Below are 17,597 nucleotides of genomic sequence, written 5' to 3'. Positions count from 1 at the left end.
TTCCCATATACCCAGTACCACCGCTTGCCATTTGGGACAGGCTGTCTGGTTATAGGATTCTCATGTTGTATCTGGTGTGCATTATGTATATTAGCATTCCTGTGGCTACCATATTTGGTACAGTATGAATAATTCCCTACTTCACGGATATTTCCACACCCAGGGTCAGTAATATTGCCCCCTGAGTTTCTATCAATGTTGTTTAAAAGGCGCCTTTGATAACACAGTATATTGTAGCCAGGACTGTGTGTAGGGAGCTCAACTTCAAAATCTATTCTTTCCCAGGACTGAGTATGATCTGTCATTTTTAGAAATCTAGAGAATCCAGACACAGTTGCTGCTGGAAATAGCAACCAGGGACAAGGCCTTTTCGGTCTTTCTAGGCATCTGAGTGCAAATCCAACAATTATTTCGAGACAGAACTCAAGAGATGTTCTGGATTAATTGGAAATGATGATTTTTTCCCTCCATCCTATCACTAATCCATTGAGAACAGGTATTACTAAGATAAACTTAAAATACATCATTTCTATGTATATATACACCCCTATAATAATTATGAAATAATAATTAAGAAAAACAATAAAAATCACAAAATAATAAGGATTCTTCTGGTGGGGATTAAATACCCTCCTTTCTTTTTCTCCCACTACCAGAGAGTGTTCCCTGGAAACACTCCAATTCTGTGTAATTCAATCCCTTTTACTCATTAATTCATTAAGAATTCTTCTAAGGAGAAGTTAAAGGTTTACAGTAGATAGTTTTAACAGTTTTAACCTTAAAACTCTTTGTTAATGCAGTCTCTCAGGTATCAAGGTTAACTGATGTTTTTACCCAGGTATGAGTCCACCCTTTCTCAGCCATTCTTACTTTCGTCTCGGTAGTCAGGAGCACTTGGAACAGTCCTTCCCACTCAGATTCCAGTTTCAATTCTTTCCATGTTCGCCTCAGAACATAATCTCCTGCTTGGAATGGATGGATCAAGACTTCCAAGCATGGGGTTTGAGCTAACAGTCCACGGGTCCTGAGAGATGACAAAGAGGATGACAGCCCGAGTATATAGTTCTTAAGAAAAGCATCTTTTGTCTCAAATTGAGGGAATTCATTTCCTTTGTCCAGGTACAGCAATCCAAATAATATTTCATATGGTGAAACTCACACATCTTTTCTTGGTGCAGTTTGAATTTGGAGAAGTGCCAAAGGTAAGCACTTTGTTTGGGGAAGCCGAGTTTCCAGAACTTAGTCAATTGCTTCTTTACTGTCTGATCCGCTCCACCCCTTCAGAAGAGGAAGGATGCCAAGGAATGTGAAATTTCCACTTTATTCCTAGAGTTCACATTAACCGTTGCAATATTTCTGACATAAAGTGATTTATATGATCAGAGTCAATATTTTCAACAATTCCATACCTGGGAGTTATTTGTTCCAGAATTACTTTAGTTACTATGTTCGCAGTAGCAGATACTGAAGGGAAAGCTTCCACCCACCCTGACAAATAATCTGCCAAGACTAATAAGTATTTAAATCTACCTACTCTAAGGAGTTCTGTAAAATCTACCTGTACATTCATTTTGGAAGCGTTGAATTCCTGGTTCTCACCCTCCTTTGGGCTGACTGCGGATAATTTTCCTATTTACCTAGGACTGACTGTGGATAATTTTCCTATTTAATAGTGTGTCCTATTGACATACTATACAACTCCTGCATACTTGTTCAGCCAGAGTATATAGATTCCTACACATACATATTTCCATAGCACAGCATCACATGTTGCTTGAATTCCCCAATGACCCTCTTGATGTAAAACAGTTAATATTTGCCTCATTATTACTTTATTCAGCATTTCTCTCCCCTCAGGGAGTATCTGCTTTCCTTTGGACTTTGTGACTCTTAATTCCTTTAAAACCTCTTTCTCTTAAAACTTTTTAGTTCTTTTTAGTTTTGGGTAGGGGTAGTTCAACAGTTCCCTGAATCCTCTCTGCATTTATTCTTCATTCCCCCTCAGACACTAGGTGCCCTAAATATTTGACTTCTCTTTCTATGAAAGTTAATTTATTTTCCAATACTTTCAAGCCTGTTTTCCCAGAAAGTTGAATAGCTTGTTAGTAGCTTCCTTCACAACTGTTTTCTCCTGTCCCGACAATAAAAGATCATCCACATATTGTAACAGTAACACCTTCTCCGGAGGCTGGAATTGCTCCAAAATTTGTTCTAGAACTTGCCCAAATAAATCGGTGGCCCTGTAAACCCCTGAGGTAAAATTGTCCATCTGTATTGCTGCTTCCACCCCATTTCAGGGTCTTTCCACTCAAAGGCAAACATATCTTTGCTCCCTGGGTCTGGGAGCACCCCATTAATAATACTGTTATTCCAGTCTAACAATTTACTATGTGAATGCCCAATTTCATTATCAAATCCTTTCCCAACAAGTTAGTCCCTGCCTCGGTGTACTGGGTCTGGCTGGAATGTTAACTTTCCCGGCAGCAGCCCATTCAGTGCCGTACTCTGTACTTGTAGCTGGAACAGCAGTGTTATCACACCAGTGTTGTGTCTACTGCTGAGCAGCAGTGGCACAGCATTTGGGCCTTTCTCTAACCCTCCTAGGGGGTGGGCAAAAAGTGAGGAGAGAAACATCACTAGGGCAGCTGACCTAAACCAATCAAAGGGATATTCCATACCATGTGGTGTCACACTCAGCAATAAAAGGTGGAAACAGGAAGAAGAGGGGAGGGGTGGGCTCTCGTTGAGAAGACGTCGGTCCTCCTCTCGAACACCGGCTGCGTGCGTTGAGGCCTTGCTTCAAGGACGTGGTCAATCATCGCTCATTTGTGGGAAGTAGAGAGTAATTTCTTTCCTCTGCACTTCCATATAGCTTGCATTTATTTTGTTTGTTTGTTTTCCTCCCTTTTTCCCCTTTCCCTTTTATTTTCCCCTTAGTTAAGTTGTTTAGTTCATGGTAGTCTTTATTTAATTATTATAATTATTTCCCTTTAATTAAATTATCCTTATCTCAACCCGTGAGTTGTTCTTTGCTTTACTTCTCCCCCTCCTTATCTAAAGGAGGGGGAGTGAGAGAGCGGTTGTGGGGTTTAGCTGCCCAGCACGGTAAAACCACCACAGTCCTTTTTGGCGCCCAACGTGGGGCTCGAAGGGTTGAGATAACAATAGAATTGATTAAACGCATACAACTAACACACTTGCTTGCTAGTAACCATGTTCCTTGCCCTGTTAATAATAATGGCTTTGTTCATATGTCATGCAATTCGTGTCATATTCTCCTTTCTCCTATATATCCGATCCGACCAAGTGCTACAATCTGTGTTCACTTTTTTTAATTCGTTGTGCTGCCAAGCACTGACCTTGGTTTTACTCTGGAATTCAGGCTCTGCGCTGTTATCATTTGGGTCCCATGGAAACTATCTTTCAGAGAATATTCAGAATTACACTGCCTTCCTTTTCTCATCTGGACACGAGTTTATTAATAATATCAGGAATGGTACCTTTCCCTTCTTTCACAGTGGGCTAATTACAACAGTTTGGGAGTATTTTGAAGATCCATCTGTAACCCATGTATTGCTATTTCTAATTCTGAATAACAGGTTTCATTTTCTCTCTAAGATTAGTCGATTGTTTAGAAAACTTATTTGGGAATCTGTCCCGAAACAGTCTCGTGGTGAGTGGCACGGTGTGTGGGATGATGTTAGCAGATACCTGTCACGAGTGTCTCCTCCAATAGTTTTGAACTTCACCCCTGAGCAAGTGCTAAATCCTAAAAACTTGGTAGAATGTTTGAGAGTTGTATGTCCTGATCCTGATAATGCCGGAGAACAACAGCTTGCAGCATTGTGCTGGGTCCTGGTTTATTCCTATCAAACACTGTTTAACATCATCCAGCAACTTGAAGAGAGGGAGGAAGTCTCTGAGTCTGATGACCAAGTAACACATGCTGTGGCTGACCCAGAGGACCAACCAACTATGGTATCAGTCGCCCCCATAGTCAAGTCAAAACAATGGAAACGGAGGTCAGCTCGTTTAGTAAGGGAAGAAGGCTCTCCTAAGAAGGAGGGAGAAGGGGAATTGGCAGGTACCTCTAAAGCAGAGCCATCACAAAAACAGCAGGAAGACGAGACGGAAATCATAAAGGAATCAGAAATCACTCGATCCTTATCCCTGAGTGAGATGCGAGAAATACGAAAGGATTATGGTCGACGCCCAGGTGAACACATCCTCACTTGGCTGCTCCGATGCTGGGATGCTGGGGCCAGTAGCCTACAATTAGAAGGCAATGAAGCCAAGCAGCTGGGATCCCTCTCTAGAGAAAGGGTAATCGACAAAGTAATCGGGAGAGGAGCACAGGCCCTCAGCCTCTGGAGACGACTCCTGGCAGCTATCAAAGAAAGATATCCCCATAAGGAAGATATTGTATATCACATAGGCAAGTGGACCACTGTGGATAAAGGTCTCCAACATCTGCGGGAATTAGCTGTGCGGGAGATGATTTATAGTGATTTGGACAATGCCCAGACACCTCAAGACCCCGATGAAGTCCAGTGCACAACATCCATGTGGCGTAAATTTGTGCGGAGTGCACCAGCAGCACATGCCAGTACCCTGGCAGCAATTCACTGGGATGAGGGGATGGGACCAACAATGTATGATGTCTCCTGCCAACTTCAAAAATATGAAGACAATCTCTCTGCTCCGCTACAGTCCTGTGTCTCAGCTGTGGAGAAATTGTCTAAAGGACTTGACAAGCTTGTGGAGAAAGTATATTCCCCCTCATCTAGACAGAGTGATACTTCAGCCACTAAGAATCAGCATTCGCCTGCTCAAGAGAGAGAGTACCCAAGACGTACACCACGTGGCACCTTGTGGTTTTATCTGCGTGATCATGAGGAAGATATGAGGAAATGGGATGGTGTACCTACTTCAACCCTAGCTGCTCGGGTACGTGAACTGAAAGGAAATACAGCAGCAAGAAGAGGGGCTCCTAAGAGAAATGCTGCTCCAGTTTCTATTGGGCAGTACCCCAGAGGCAGTAGAAGAGCTGATGTTATTCTTGACCACGATGAAGGGACCTCTACCTCTCATTTGCCAGAATTTGTGCATTTGCAAGAATTAAGTGGCAGACGCTCCAGCCAGGACTAGAGGGGCCCTGCCTCTGGCCAGGTAGAGGAGAGGGATAACCGTATTTATTGGACTGTGTGGATCCGATGGCCTGGAACATCAGAACCACAGGAATACAAAGCTTTAGTGGACACTGGCGCACAATGTACCATAATGCCATCAGGCTACCAAGGGACAGAACTCACCTGTATCTCTGGAGTGACAGGGGGATCCCAACAACTATCTGTACTGGAAGCTGAAGTGAGTCTAACTGGGAATGAGTGGCAAAAGCATCCCATTGTGACTGGCCCAGAGGCTCCGTGCATCCTTGGCATAGACTATCTCAAGAGAGGGTACTTCAAGGATCCCAAAGGATACCGGTGGGCTTTTGGCATAGCTGCTTTGAGCACAGAGAAGATTAGGCAGCTGTCTACCCTGCCTGGCCTTTCAGAAGACCCTTCTGTTGTAGGATTGCTGAAGGTTGAAGAACAACAGGTACCAATTGCTACCACAACGGTGCACCGACGGCAATATCGCACCAACCGAGACTCCCTGATTCCCATCCATGAGTTGGTTCACCGACTGGAGAGTCAGGGAGTAATCAGCAAGACTCGCTCACCCTTTAATAGTCCTATATGGCCAGTACGAAAGTCTAATGGTGAGTGGAGGCTAACAGTGGACTATCGAGGCCTGAATGAAGTCACGCCACCACTGAGTGCTGCAGTGCCGGACATGCTAGAACTTCAGTACGAACTAGAGTCAAAGGCAGCCAAGTGGTATGCCACAATTGATATTGCTAATGCATTTTTCTCCATCCCTTTAGCAGCAGCATGCAGGCCGCAGTTTGCTTTCACTTGGAGGGGCATCCAATACACCTGGAATCGGCTGCCCCAGGGGTGGAAACACAGCCCTACCATTTGCCATGGACTGATCCAGTCTGCACTGGAGCAAGGGGGAGCTCCTGAGCATCTTCAGTACATTGACGACATCCTCGTGTGGGGCAACACAGCAGAAGAAGTTTTTGAGAAAGGGAAGAAAATAATCCAAATTCTCCTGAAAGCTGGTTTTGCCATTAAAAAGAGCAAGGTCAAGGGGCCTACACAGGAAATCCAGTTCTTGGGGGTAAAATGGCAGGATGGACGTCGCCATATTCCAATGGATGTGATCAATAAAATAACAGCAATGTCTCCGCCAACTAGCAAAAAGGAAACGCAAGCTTTCCTAGGCCTCGTGGGATTCTGGAGAATGCATGTGCCAGGCTATAGTCAGCTTGTGAGTCCTCTATATCGAGTGACTCGAAAGAGAAACTATTTTGAGTGGGGCCCTGAGCAACAACAGGCATTTGAACAAATCAAACAAGAAATAGCTCGTGCAGTAGCCCTTGGGCCTGTCCGTACTGGACCAGCTGTGCAAAATATACTGTACACTGCAGCTGGGGAGCATGGGCTCACCTGGAGCCTTTGGCAGAAAACCCCAGAAGAAACTCGAGGTCGACCTCTGGGCTTCTGGAGTCGGGGCTATCGAGGATCAGAAGCCAATTACACCCCAACTGAAAAGGAAATACTCACAGCATATGAGGGTGTTCGAGCTGCTTCAGAAGTTGTGGGTACAGAGGCACAGCTCCTCTTGGCACCGCGGCTACCTGTGTTACATTGGATGTTCAAAGAGAAAATTCCCACTACACACCATGCAACTGATGCTACATGGAGTAAGTGGATAGCGTTAATTACACAGCGGGCTCGAATGGGAAAACCCAATCGCCCAGGAATCCTGGAAGAGATTATGGACTGGCCGGAAGGCAGAGATTTCGGAGTGCCAACAGAAGAGGTAACCCGTGCTGAAGAGGCACCACCATACAATGAGTTGCCAGAAGACAGAAAGCAGTATGCGTTGTTTACTGACGGATCCTGCCGTGTGATAGGGAGCCATCGGAAATGGAAAGCTGCTGTGTGGAATCCCATACGACGAGTTGCGGAAGCCATGGAAGGGGAAGGTGAGTCGAGTCAGTATGCAGAAGTAAAAGCCATACAACTAGCCCTAGATATCGCCGAAAGAGAAAATTGGCCAGTATTGTATCTTTATACTGACTCATGGATGGTGGCAAATGCTCTGTGGGGGTGGCTGCAGCAATGGAAACAGAGCAACTGGCAGCGCAGAGGTAAGCCTATCTGGGCTGCTACCCTGTGGCAAGATATTGCTGCCCGGGTAGAAAACCTGGATGTTAAAGTACGTCATGTAGATGCCCACATGCCCAAGAGTCGCACTACTGAAGAACATCAGAACAACAAAGAAGTGGATCGAGCTTCGAAAATTGAAGTGGCTCAGGTGGACCTAGACTGGGAACGTAAGGGTGAGCTGTTTGTAGCTCGATGGGCCCATGAAACATCAGGACATCTGGGGAGAGATGCCACTTACAGATGGGCTCGTGATCGAGGGGTGGACTTGACCATTGAGGCCATCACACAGGTTACCCATGAGTGTGAGACCTGTGCTGCAATCAAGAAAGCCATGAAGGTAAAATCTCCCTGGAACAGGGGGAGATGGCTAGGGTATCAATATGGTGAGGCCTGGCAAATTGACTATATCGGACCACTCCCCAAAACTCGCCAAGGCAAACGGTACATACTCACCATGGTAGAAGCAACTACTGGGTGGCTGGAAACATACCCTGTAAACCATGCCACAGCCCGAAACACTATCTTGGGCCTGGAAAGACAAGTATTGTGGCGTCATGGTACACCAGAGAGAATTGAGTCTGACAATGGGAGTCATTTCCGAAACAATCTTGTTACCTCCTGGGCAAAGAGGCATGGTATTGAGTGGGTGTACCACATCCCTTACCACCCACAAGCCTCTGGGAAGGTTGAGAGGTACAATGGACTGTTAAAGACTATGTTACGAGCATTAGGTGCTGGGACGTGGAAACAATGGGACACAAATCTACCAGAAGCCACTTGGCTAGTTAACAATAGGGGGTCTGACAGCCGTGCTGGTCCTGCCGAAACAAAACCCCTACACACTGTGAAAGGAGCTAAGGTTCCCGTAGTGCATATAGGAAGGTGGATGGGGAAGGCAGTGTGGGTTGCTCCTGCCTCGGGAAAAGGCAAACCCACTCGTGGGATTGTCTTCGCCCAAGGACCAGGGTATACCTGGTGGGTCATGCAAAAGAATGGGGATATCAAGTGTGTGCCTCAAGGAGATTTGACATTGAGAGAAAACTAATCTATAATCTAAGTTATATGTTGTAGGAAGATGCTGTAGGATCAACGACAGGTCAACTTTGCAAGGAGCCGGGCAGTGCAACAAGGACTTGAGCTAAGCTGGTGCTGGTGTCCAGACATCCAACTCCGCCTGCCTTGAGTGGCCACTTTGGCAGATGAAGACCTAATCATCAACAGTTCTCATGGACATTTTCCAAGAAAGACCTATGGAATGAAAAGATACACCTGCCTATTAATCCTGTTAAATCCTTGTCCTGTTAAAGGACAAGGGATAATGATGAGAATGCTTGTATGCTAAAGTATGGGGATCTGAGTGTGACACAAATGTTATGGAATAAGGGGTGGAGGTTGTACTGGGTCTGGCTGGAATGTTAACTTTCCCGGCAGCAGCCCATTCAGTGCCGTACTCTGTACTTGTAGCTGGAACAGCAGTGTTATCACACCAGTGTTGTGTCTACTGCTGAGCAGCAGTGGCACAGCATTTGGGCCTTTCTCTAACCCTCCTAGGGGGTGGGCAAAAAGTGAGGAGAGAAACATCACTAGGGCAGCTGACCTAAACCAATCAAAGGGATATTCCATACCATGTGGTGTCACACTCAGCAATAAAAGGTGGAAACAGGAAGAAGAGGGGAGGGGTGGGCTCTCGTTGAGAAGACGTCGGTCCTCCTCTCGAACACCGGCTGCGTGCGTTGAGGCCTTGCTTCAAGGACGTGGTCAATCATCGCTCATTTGTGGGAAGTAGAGAGTAATTTCTTTCCTCTGCACTTCCATATAGCTTGCATTTATTTTGTTTGTTTGTTTTCCTCCCTTTTTCCCCTTTCCCTTTTATTTTCCCCTTAGTTAAGTTGTTTAGTTCATGGTAGTCTTTATTTAATTATTATAATTATTTCCCTTTAATTAAATTATCCTTATCTCAACCCGTGAGTTGTTCTTTGCTTTACTTCTCCCCCTCCTTATCTAAAGGAGGGGGAGTGAGAGAGCGGTTGTGGGGTTTAGCTGCCCAGCACGGTAAAACCACCACACTCGGGCACATACAATAATTGCCCAGTGATCATTCTATCCCTAGTCTCAGCTTGGTGTCCCCAAAAAGTGGCACTGTTATCCCAGTCCCTTCTACCCCCACATTTAGGGTTTCATTAGTTAATGGAAGCCTTAATACTTTACAGGCCAGTAAAGTATAAAAACCTAGCTGACTCAGTGTATTGGGTTCACATGGCAAGGTTCTGGTAGTGGAAGGGGCTGTAGTGGTAGCCCCTGTGAGAAGAATCCAGCAGCTGCCCCATGTTAGATAAGGGCCAGTTTCAGCCGGCTCCAAAGGGCCCACCGCTGCCAGGAGCGAAGCCATGAGCAATGCAGTTTAAATCTCTATGACAGCACATCCAAGAAAAGGAAAAAAAAATGCTGCACAACAGAAGCTGGGAGAGTGAGGAGTGAGAAACCTCCCTGCAGGCACCAAGGTCAGTGCAGAGGAAGGGGAGTGCAGTGCAGAGGTGCTCCAGGTGCCGGAGCCGAAGCCCCCTGTGGTCCACAGAGAGGCCCCTGGTGGGGAAGGCAGAACCCCCGCAGCCCCTGGTGTACTGCAGTGGAGCAGATCTCCACTCTGCAGCCCATTTAGGAACAGCCCAGCAAGGTCGGCAACCCATGTGAGGGACCCCACACCAGAGCAGCTCTCCAAGAGCCCGTTTTTCGCTGCCCATGGAAAAACCCACACAGGACCAGCCCAAGAAGGTCGGCACCGCACAACAGAGCAGGGAGAAGAGTGACCCTGAAGGAGCAGTGGAAACGAAGCACCACCCGTGCCACTCAGAGCAGGGAAGAGGTGGAAGACAGTGGATGGGGGAAGGTGCCTCCAGCTTGTTTCTTTGTTTCTCACCGCTCCAGCCTGTCAGCAATAGGTAATAAATTTTATTAATCTTCCTATGCTAAGTCTGTTTTGCCCGTAATGATAATTGTAGAGTGATCCCCACTGAGGTACACTTGAGGAATCCTTGAGGTATGCTTTTTCATTTATCAGGGAACTAGCTTTCTGAGAAGCCCTGACTTCCCTATTTTGAATTTATAACAGTAATCTCTCCTCCTTCTTCCACTTCGGATACTCCTATTTGAAGTGGCCGGACTGGCCACGCTTAAAACATCTTCTCAAAGCCTGTCCCTGCTAGGATTTAGGCTGCAACACAGGTAGCTTTCCTTGTCTGATATTCCTCTGTCTCTCTTTGTCTCCTTTCCATCCTGGGCCCTCAATCTCCACCTCTGCCTCACTACCCAGTACGCTGTGAATACCATTTGTTTTGCTCTCTGCTTTTCCTTCTCATCTCCCCTCCTGGCATACACCTTCATACTACCCACACTGTTCACTCCATCCTCCCACCTTCTGGAGCTTTTTCTGTATATCTGGCCAGGTTTTAATCACAAAAAGAACTTCCAAGAGCCTTTGGGCTACTGGGTCCTCAGGATTCATCCCCGAGTACTTTCTAATTCTGACCCCGAGTCTCTCACATGATTTCTGTGTTGTGGGTTCTTATTATCGCAGTTAGATAAGCAGATATTTTTGCTCTATAAGAATTTTGGAATTACTCTCGGCCTGGAGGATGTTAGTTCTTTCCCATTTTTGCATAGCTGCCTGTCAAATCATTCCCCTCCTAAACATTCTTCTCCAGGGAGTAACATACTCAAGATTGACATTTTCCCCCTAGGAATACAAATTAGGCCTTAGAAACGGATTTGACTGTTCTGCTAGGCCCTCAATTAAAGACTTCATTTCCTTCCTAAAACTTCTAACCTCTCTGCTGGTAAGGGGGGAGTGGCACCAGCCCCGCATCAGCCCTGCACCTGGCCCCCCAAGACCCCCCCGCCTCCACTCCTGCTGCTCCACACTCCCTGGCGAAACTTCTTCAGGGACAGCATCAACTGCAGTCCTTGTCTCCCCTCCTGGAGCACCTGCCACTGCCTTCAGTGCAATATCAGGATTATAGGGAGCATAACTTGATTCCTCCTCTGAAAATGGAACCTTATTGTTTACATATAAATTTCAAGCCTGAATTTTCATCAGACCCATATTTTTGCCAAAATACTGAAGTTCCTTTTATTGACTTGGGTTGTTTTTCCAAATCCTTATCATTATCTCCAAAGGGCTATCTTTAGGCACAATCCCGGGATCTCCAACCCCACCCTGCTGACTCTTGGAACCTTTAATCTCCAGCTCTTCCTGACGTGCTGCTGTGGACTTTACCACCCACAGGGTACCACACGCCTTCACCTAGGATTACGACAGAGGTGGGGTGTACTGCCGAGCACCTCACTTCACTGTGCTCGGGGTACCGTATACCTAAGGGCCCAAACCCCCCGAGACTCTCTTTCACTCCTCTCCTGTCTCTTTTGCTTCGTCCCTCTCCAGCCAAGGGGACTTCGTTCATCCCTTCGCAGGACTACAGAACCTCTCTGATCGGGACTCCACACTGGCTTCGCACTAAACGTTCTTCACAAAAGATCCACCCTGAACCCAACCCGAGGCAAGATATAGTAAAGTTTCCCTTACCTCGGTCCGTGCACAGCTTCCCGGTCCGGGTTATCAGCAGTAATCCCAGTGCCTGTTCCCGATCTGGGCTGAGCTATCTCTGGGCTGTGTCTGTGTATGGCAGTGCTGGCCTCCCTTCTTCCCAGAGCTTCACAGAGCCTGTCTTCAAATTAACAGTCTTGGTCTTTTGCCGGCCATACCGAGACAACCCACCACCCCCAACAGGACCACTGAAATCACTGGGGTGCACCTTCCTGTCTGTGGTGACAAGAAATCTTCGGAAGGCGACAAGATCCTAGACGAGCCCCCAAACTGTGAGAAAAATCTCAAATAATTTTCTTCAGACAAGAGCTTCTGTGAAGCTATTTTATTTGTGATTGCAATGGCGGGCGTCCTGTCAATTAGGAGCACATTTTAGTAAACAAATCATAACAGTTTATTCCCTATTACCCTACATCTGATCACATCCCCTGTTTACTCATTGGCTGAGTACTACAGGTTCACAAGCTACTCGACGCTCCTCTATACCATATATGTACAATTTTTCTTTTTTTCAACCCTTTAATTTCTCCTTTCTTATGTTTTGAGAACTTGTGATCTTTGTTTTACTGTTCTCACACTGCTCATCCTGCTTTTCTTAAGCTTCTACCTTATTTTGGAACAGTGAGGCCTTCTACTGTCCACTTATCTACTTAGCATTTCTCCTTATTATGACTACGCAACTACCTTTGAATACAGAAAATTAGTTTTCTACTGCAAAAACACAACTTAGTTTCTCACAATTCCCCCCTCTTCTTTTCTTACTCCTTGTAGTGGGTTTACATGGCAAGGTTTTGGTAGCAGGGGGCCATAGGGGTGGTTTCTGTGAGAAGGATCTAGAAGTGTCGTGGTTCCGCTCAAGTGGGCAGCCGAGCTCCACCACAGCCGCTCTCTCACTCCCCCTCCTCAAAGAGGAATGGGGAGAAAATATGTGAAAAGGGCTCAAGGATTGAGATAAGGACGAGAAAATCACGCAATAATTATTGTAACGGGCAAAACAGACTCGGCATAAGGAGATAGTAAGATTTATTGCCTACAACTAACAAGCGAGAGAAGTGAGAAAACAAAGGAAAAAAAAACCAAAAGCACCTTCCCCCCCCCCATCCACCCTTTTCCACCTCCTCCCCCCGAGCGGCGCAGGGGAACGGGGAATGGGGGTTATGGTCAGTCTACAGCACTTCTTCTCTGCCGCTCCTTCTCGGTCACTCTCGTCCCCTGTGCTGTGGGGTCCCACCCACGGGATGCAGTCCTTGATGAACTGATCCGGCGTGGGCTTCCCACAGGCAGCAGCTCTTCCAGAACTGCTCCAGATATGGGTCCGTACCATGGGGTCCATCCCTCAGGAGAAAACTGCTCCAACCTGGCTCCCCTACGGGCAGCAGCTCCTGCCAGATCACCTGCTCCTGCGTGGGCTCCTCTCCACGGGCTACAGGTCCGGCCCGGAATCTGCTCCGGCAGGGGCCTTCCACAGGCGGCAGCCTCTGTCGGTGCAGGGCCACCTGCTCCACCGTGGTCTCCTCCACGGGCTGCAGCGTGGAACCCTGCTCCACCGTGGTACTCCATGGGCTGCAGGGGGACATCCTGCTTCACCATGGTCCTCACCACAGGCCGCAGGGGACTTCTGCTCCGGCGCCTGGAGCACCTCTCCCCCTCCTTCTACACTGACCTTGGTGCAAGGCTGTTCTCCCACTCCCTTGACTCTCCCGGCTGCTGTGTGGCGCAGCGTTTTTTCCCTGTCTTAAATATGCTCTCACAGAGGCGCAAAACAACATCGCTTATTGGCTCGGATCTGGAAAACAATGGGGCCCTTCCCAAACATGGGGCAGCTTCTAGATCTTTCTCACAGAAACCACCCCTATGGCTCCCTGCTACCAAAACCTTGCCACGTAAACCCACTACATTCCACCCCTCGCCTCTGTTAAAAGCATATTTAAGACTACTCACAACATACTCTTACTTTACAATTATCACAACAACCTTCACGAAATTCACTTAAATCAAAACGAAAAAGAATTCACCACACCAAAATAAACATAACATCATCACAGCACCGACAAGGTGGACATTTTACACACACACCACCCCTCGTCCCTTCACCACACTAACATATCACAATTACTGCTTTCTTAATTCTTCACAACTTGTACATTCCTAACAATCATCCTGCACATATTTTTGCCCGTTACTTCTACTAACTATCATCTTATCTCAAATTCCTCGAGCCCCACGTTGGGCGCCAAAAAAGACTGTCGTGGTTCCGCTCGAGTGGGCAGCCGAGCTCCACCACAGCCGCTCTCTCACTCCCCCTCCTCAAAGAGGAATGGGGAGAAAATATGTGAAAAGGGCTCAAGGATTGAGATAAGGACGAGAAAATCACGCAATAATTATTGTAACGGGCAAAACAGAATCGGCAAAAGGAGATAGTAAGATTTATTGCCTACAACTAACAAGCGAGAGAAGTGAGAAAACAAAGGAAAAAAAAAACAAAAGCACCTTCCCCCCCCCCATCCACCCTTTTCCACCTCCTCCCCCCGAGCGGCGCAGGGGAACGGGGAATGGGGGTTATGGTCAGTCTACAGCACTTCTTCTCTGCCGCTCCTTCTCGGTCACTCTCGTCCCCTGTGCTGTGGGGTCCCACCCACGGGATGCAGTCCTTGATGAACTGATCCGGCGTGGGCTTCCCACAGGCAGCAGCTCTTCCAGAACTGCTCCAGATATGGGTCCGTACCACGGGGTCCATCCCTCAGGAGAAAACTGCTCCAACCTGGCTCCCCTACGGGCAGCAGCTCCTGCCAGATCACCTGCTCCTGCGTGGGCTCCTCTCCACGGGCTACAGGTCCAGCCCGGAATCTGCTCCGGCAGGGGTCTTCCACAGGCGGCAGCCTCCGTCGGTGCAGGGCCACCTGCTCCACCGTGGTCTCCTCCACGGGCTGCAGCGTGGAACCCTGCTCCACCGTGGTACTCCATGGGCTGCAGGGGGACATCCTGCTTCACCATGGTCCTCACCACAGGCCGCAGGGGACTTCTGCTCCGGCGCCTGGAGCACCTCTCCCCCTCCTTCTACACTGACCTTGGTGCAAGGCTGTTCTCCCACTCCCTTGACTCTCCCGGCTGCTGTGTGGCGCAGCGTTTTTTCCCTGTCTTAAAAATGCAATCACAGAGGCGCAAAACAACATCGCTTATTGGCTCGGATCTGGAAAACAATGGGGCCCTTCCCAAACATGGGGCAGCTTCTAGATCTTTCTCACAGAAACCACCCCTATGGCTCCCTGCTACCAAAACCTTGCCACGTAAACCCACTACAAGAAGTTTCCCCATGTTTGGTATGGGCCCCACTGCTGACCAGAGGCGAGCCAATAAGCGATGTTGTTTTGCACCTCTGTGAGAGCATATTTAAGACAGGGAAAAAAACGCTGCGCCACACAGCAGCCGGGAGAGTGAGAGGAGTGAGGAACAGCCTTGAAGGCAGCAAGGTTAGTGAAGAAGGAGGGGGAGAGGTGCTCCAGGCTCCAGAGCAGAAGTCCCCTGCGGCCTGTGGTGAGGACCATGGTGAAGCAGGATGTCCCCCTGCAGCCCATGGAGTATCATGGTGGAGCAGGGTTCCACACTGAAGCCCGTGGAGGAGACCACGGTGGAGCAGGTGGCCCTGCACCAACGGAGACTGCCACCTGTGGAAGACCCCTGCCAGAGAAGATTCCGGGCCAGACCTGTAGCCCATGGAGAGGAGACCACGCAGGAGCAGGTGACCTGGCAGGAGCTGCTGCCTGTGGGGGAGCCAGGTTGGAGCAGTTTTCTCCTGAGGGATGGACCCCGTGGTACGGACCCATATCTGGAGCAGTTCTGGAAGAGCTGCTGCCTGTGGGGAACCCACGCCAGATCAGTTCATCAAGGACTGTATCCCGTGGGTGGGACCCCACAGCACAGGGGACGAAAGTGACCGAGAAGGAGCAGCAGAGAAGAAGCGCTGTAGACTGACCATAACCCCCATTCCCCCATTCCCCTGAGCCGCTCGGGGGGAGGAGGTGGAAGAGGGTGGATGGGGGGGTGGAAGGTGCTTTTGGTTTCTTTCCTTTGTTTCTCACTTCTCTAGCTTGTTAGTAAAAAGCAATAAATCTTACTATCTCCCTATGCCGAGTCTGTTTTGCCCGTTACAGTAATTACTGCGCGATCTTCTCATCCTTATCTCAACCTTTGAGCCCTTTTCAGCATATTTTCTCCCCATTCCTCTTTGAGGAAGGGGAGTGAGAGAGCGGCTGTGGTGGAGCTCAGCTGCCCACTCAAGCGGAACCATGACACTCCTATTATTGTTTTTGCACCAATTTACGTACTGCACTCTTGAGTTTTTCCCAACCCAACTTTGTTTCTCACAGTGTGACTACGTTAATTCAAACATATTAAGTATGTTGAGCCAGAGCAAGTTGGCTTTAATAGCATTTAAAAGCCCAGTCCTGTTATTTTATTAGTTTTAGATACCAACTGACTTTAACAATTACTACTACTTAGTGATCAAAAAGTATGTGATATGAAATTCTTGCTATGCATTATACAATACAGTTGCATTGCTGCATGAAGGACGGCCGAAAACATGACAGACACCAGCATGGTCCGATCATGCTCTTCCTTTATTACCCGAATAGCCTGACTTTAAATTTAACAGGGGCGGATAGTGTCTCGCACAAAATTATTGGTCAAAAGCACTCAGACAAACAACTGCAAGAAAACAACCCCACCTGCAAGAAATCAACCCCCTTGTGATTAGCAGTCATGTAGATTTTGTCCTTGAAGCCAGCTGCCGGCAACAATATTTTTTAATTCCTCAACAGGGAGATATGAGAACATTGTCAAGGGAACTTCTTGTAGTCATCCTGGTAGCTTGGTTTGCCCAGCTGAAGCAAGTCATGGCCTCCTTGCTGTTTCAAAAATCCCCCAAGAATTCCCCCTTTTTCTTTTTGAGCAAACCAAGCCTGAATGAACAGTTTTGCAAGTAACCCTTTAACCACATTTATTACAATACAACACGCAATGATGATTAACACCACAACAAACAGAACCCTTAATCCCTCTTTGATTAATCCCAGTAACCATCTATGCATCGTTCCAAACAAATCAGTGAGCCATTGATAGAAAGGACTGATATCATATTGAATCTTTCTCATGTGCTCTTTCAGGAAAGTAATGGATTTGTGAATTGACTCACTATGATCAGAAAGGTTCAAACAGCACATTCCCTCAAAGTCCTCACACCCATGCCCTTGAGTCAAAAGCAAGAAGTCAATAGCAGCTCGATCCTGTAAAAGCGCATGTTGCAGACTATTTTGATCTGGTAACATCTCTTCAAGTATCTCTGTCGTGGCATTGGCTTGCTTCTCGGCCCAGCATGCCAATTTTTCTAAATTATTAAGTGTGGCCGCAGATGCCGCTCCTGGCACAAAAATTGCCAATGCCGCTCTAGCTGCAACGCCAAGTAATTCAACACTATCTTTGCAATCCGGTGTGAGCAATGCCCATTTATGTCTGATGATCTCATGCAACTGTGACAAGCTAGGAGCAAATATAGTAAGTTTACCTAAGTAACATGGACCTCCGATAGCATTTGCAGGGATACCTTGCCAGTCCCTATCCCCGCAAATCAGAAAAACATCAGGAGGTAAGGCCATAGCTGTACGATTGTTCCAAATGCTATAGTTGTTACCCCTTGTCTCCGTGCCATAAGCCCC

This window comes from Aythya marila, assembly GCF_965140915.1.
Source record: "Aythya marila genome assembly, chromosome: W".
NCBI lineage: Eukaryota > Metazoa > Chordata > Aves > Anseriformes > Anatidae > Aythya > Aythya marila.
This window is presented reverse-complemented; position numbering follows the sequence as displayed.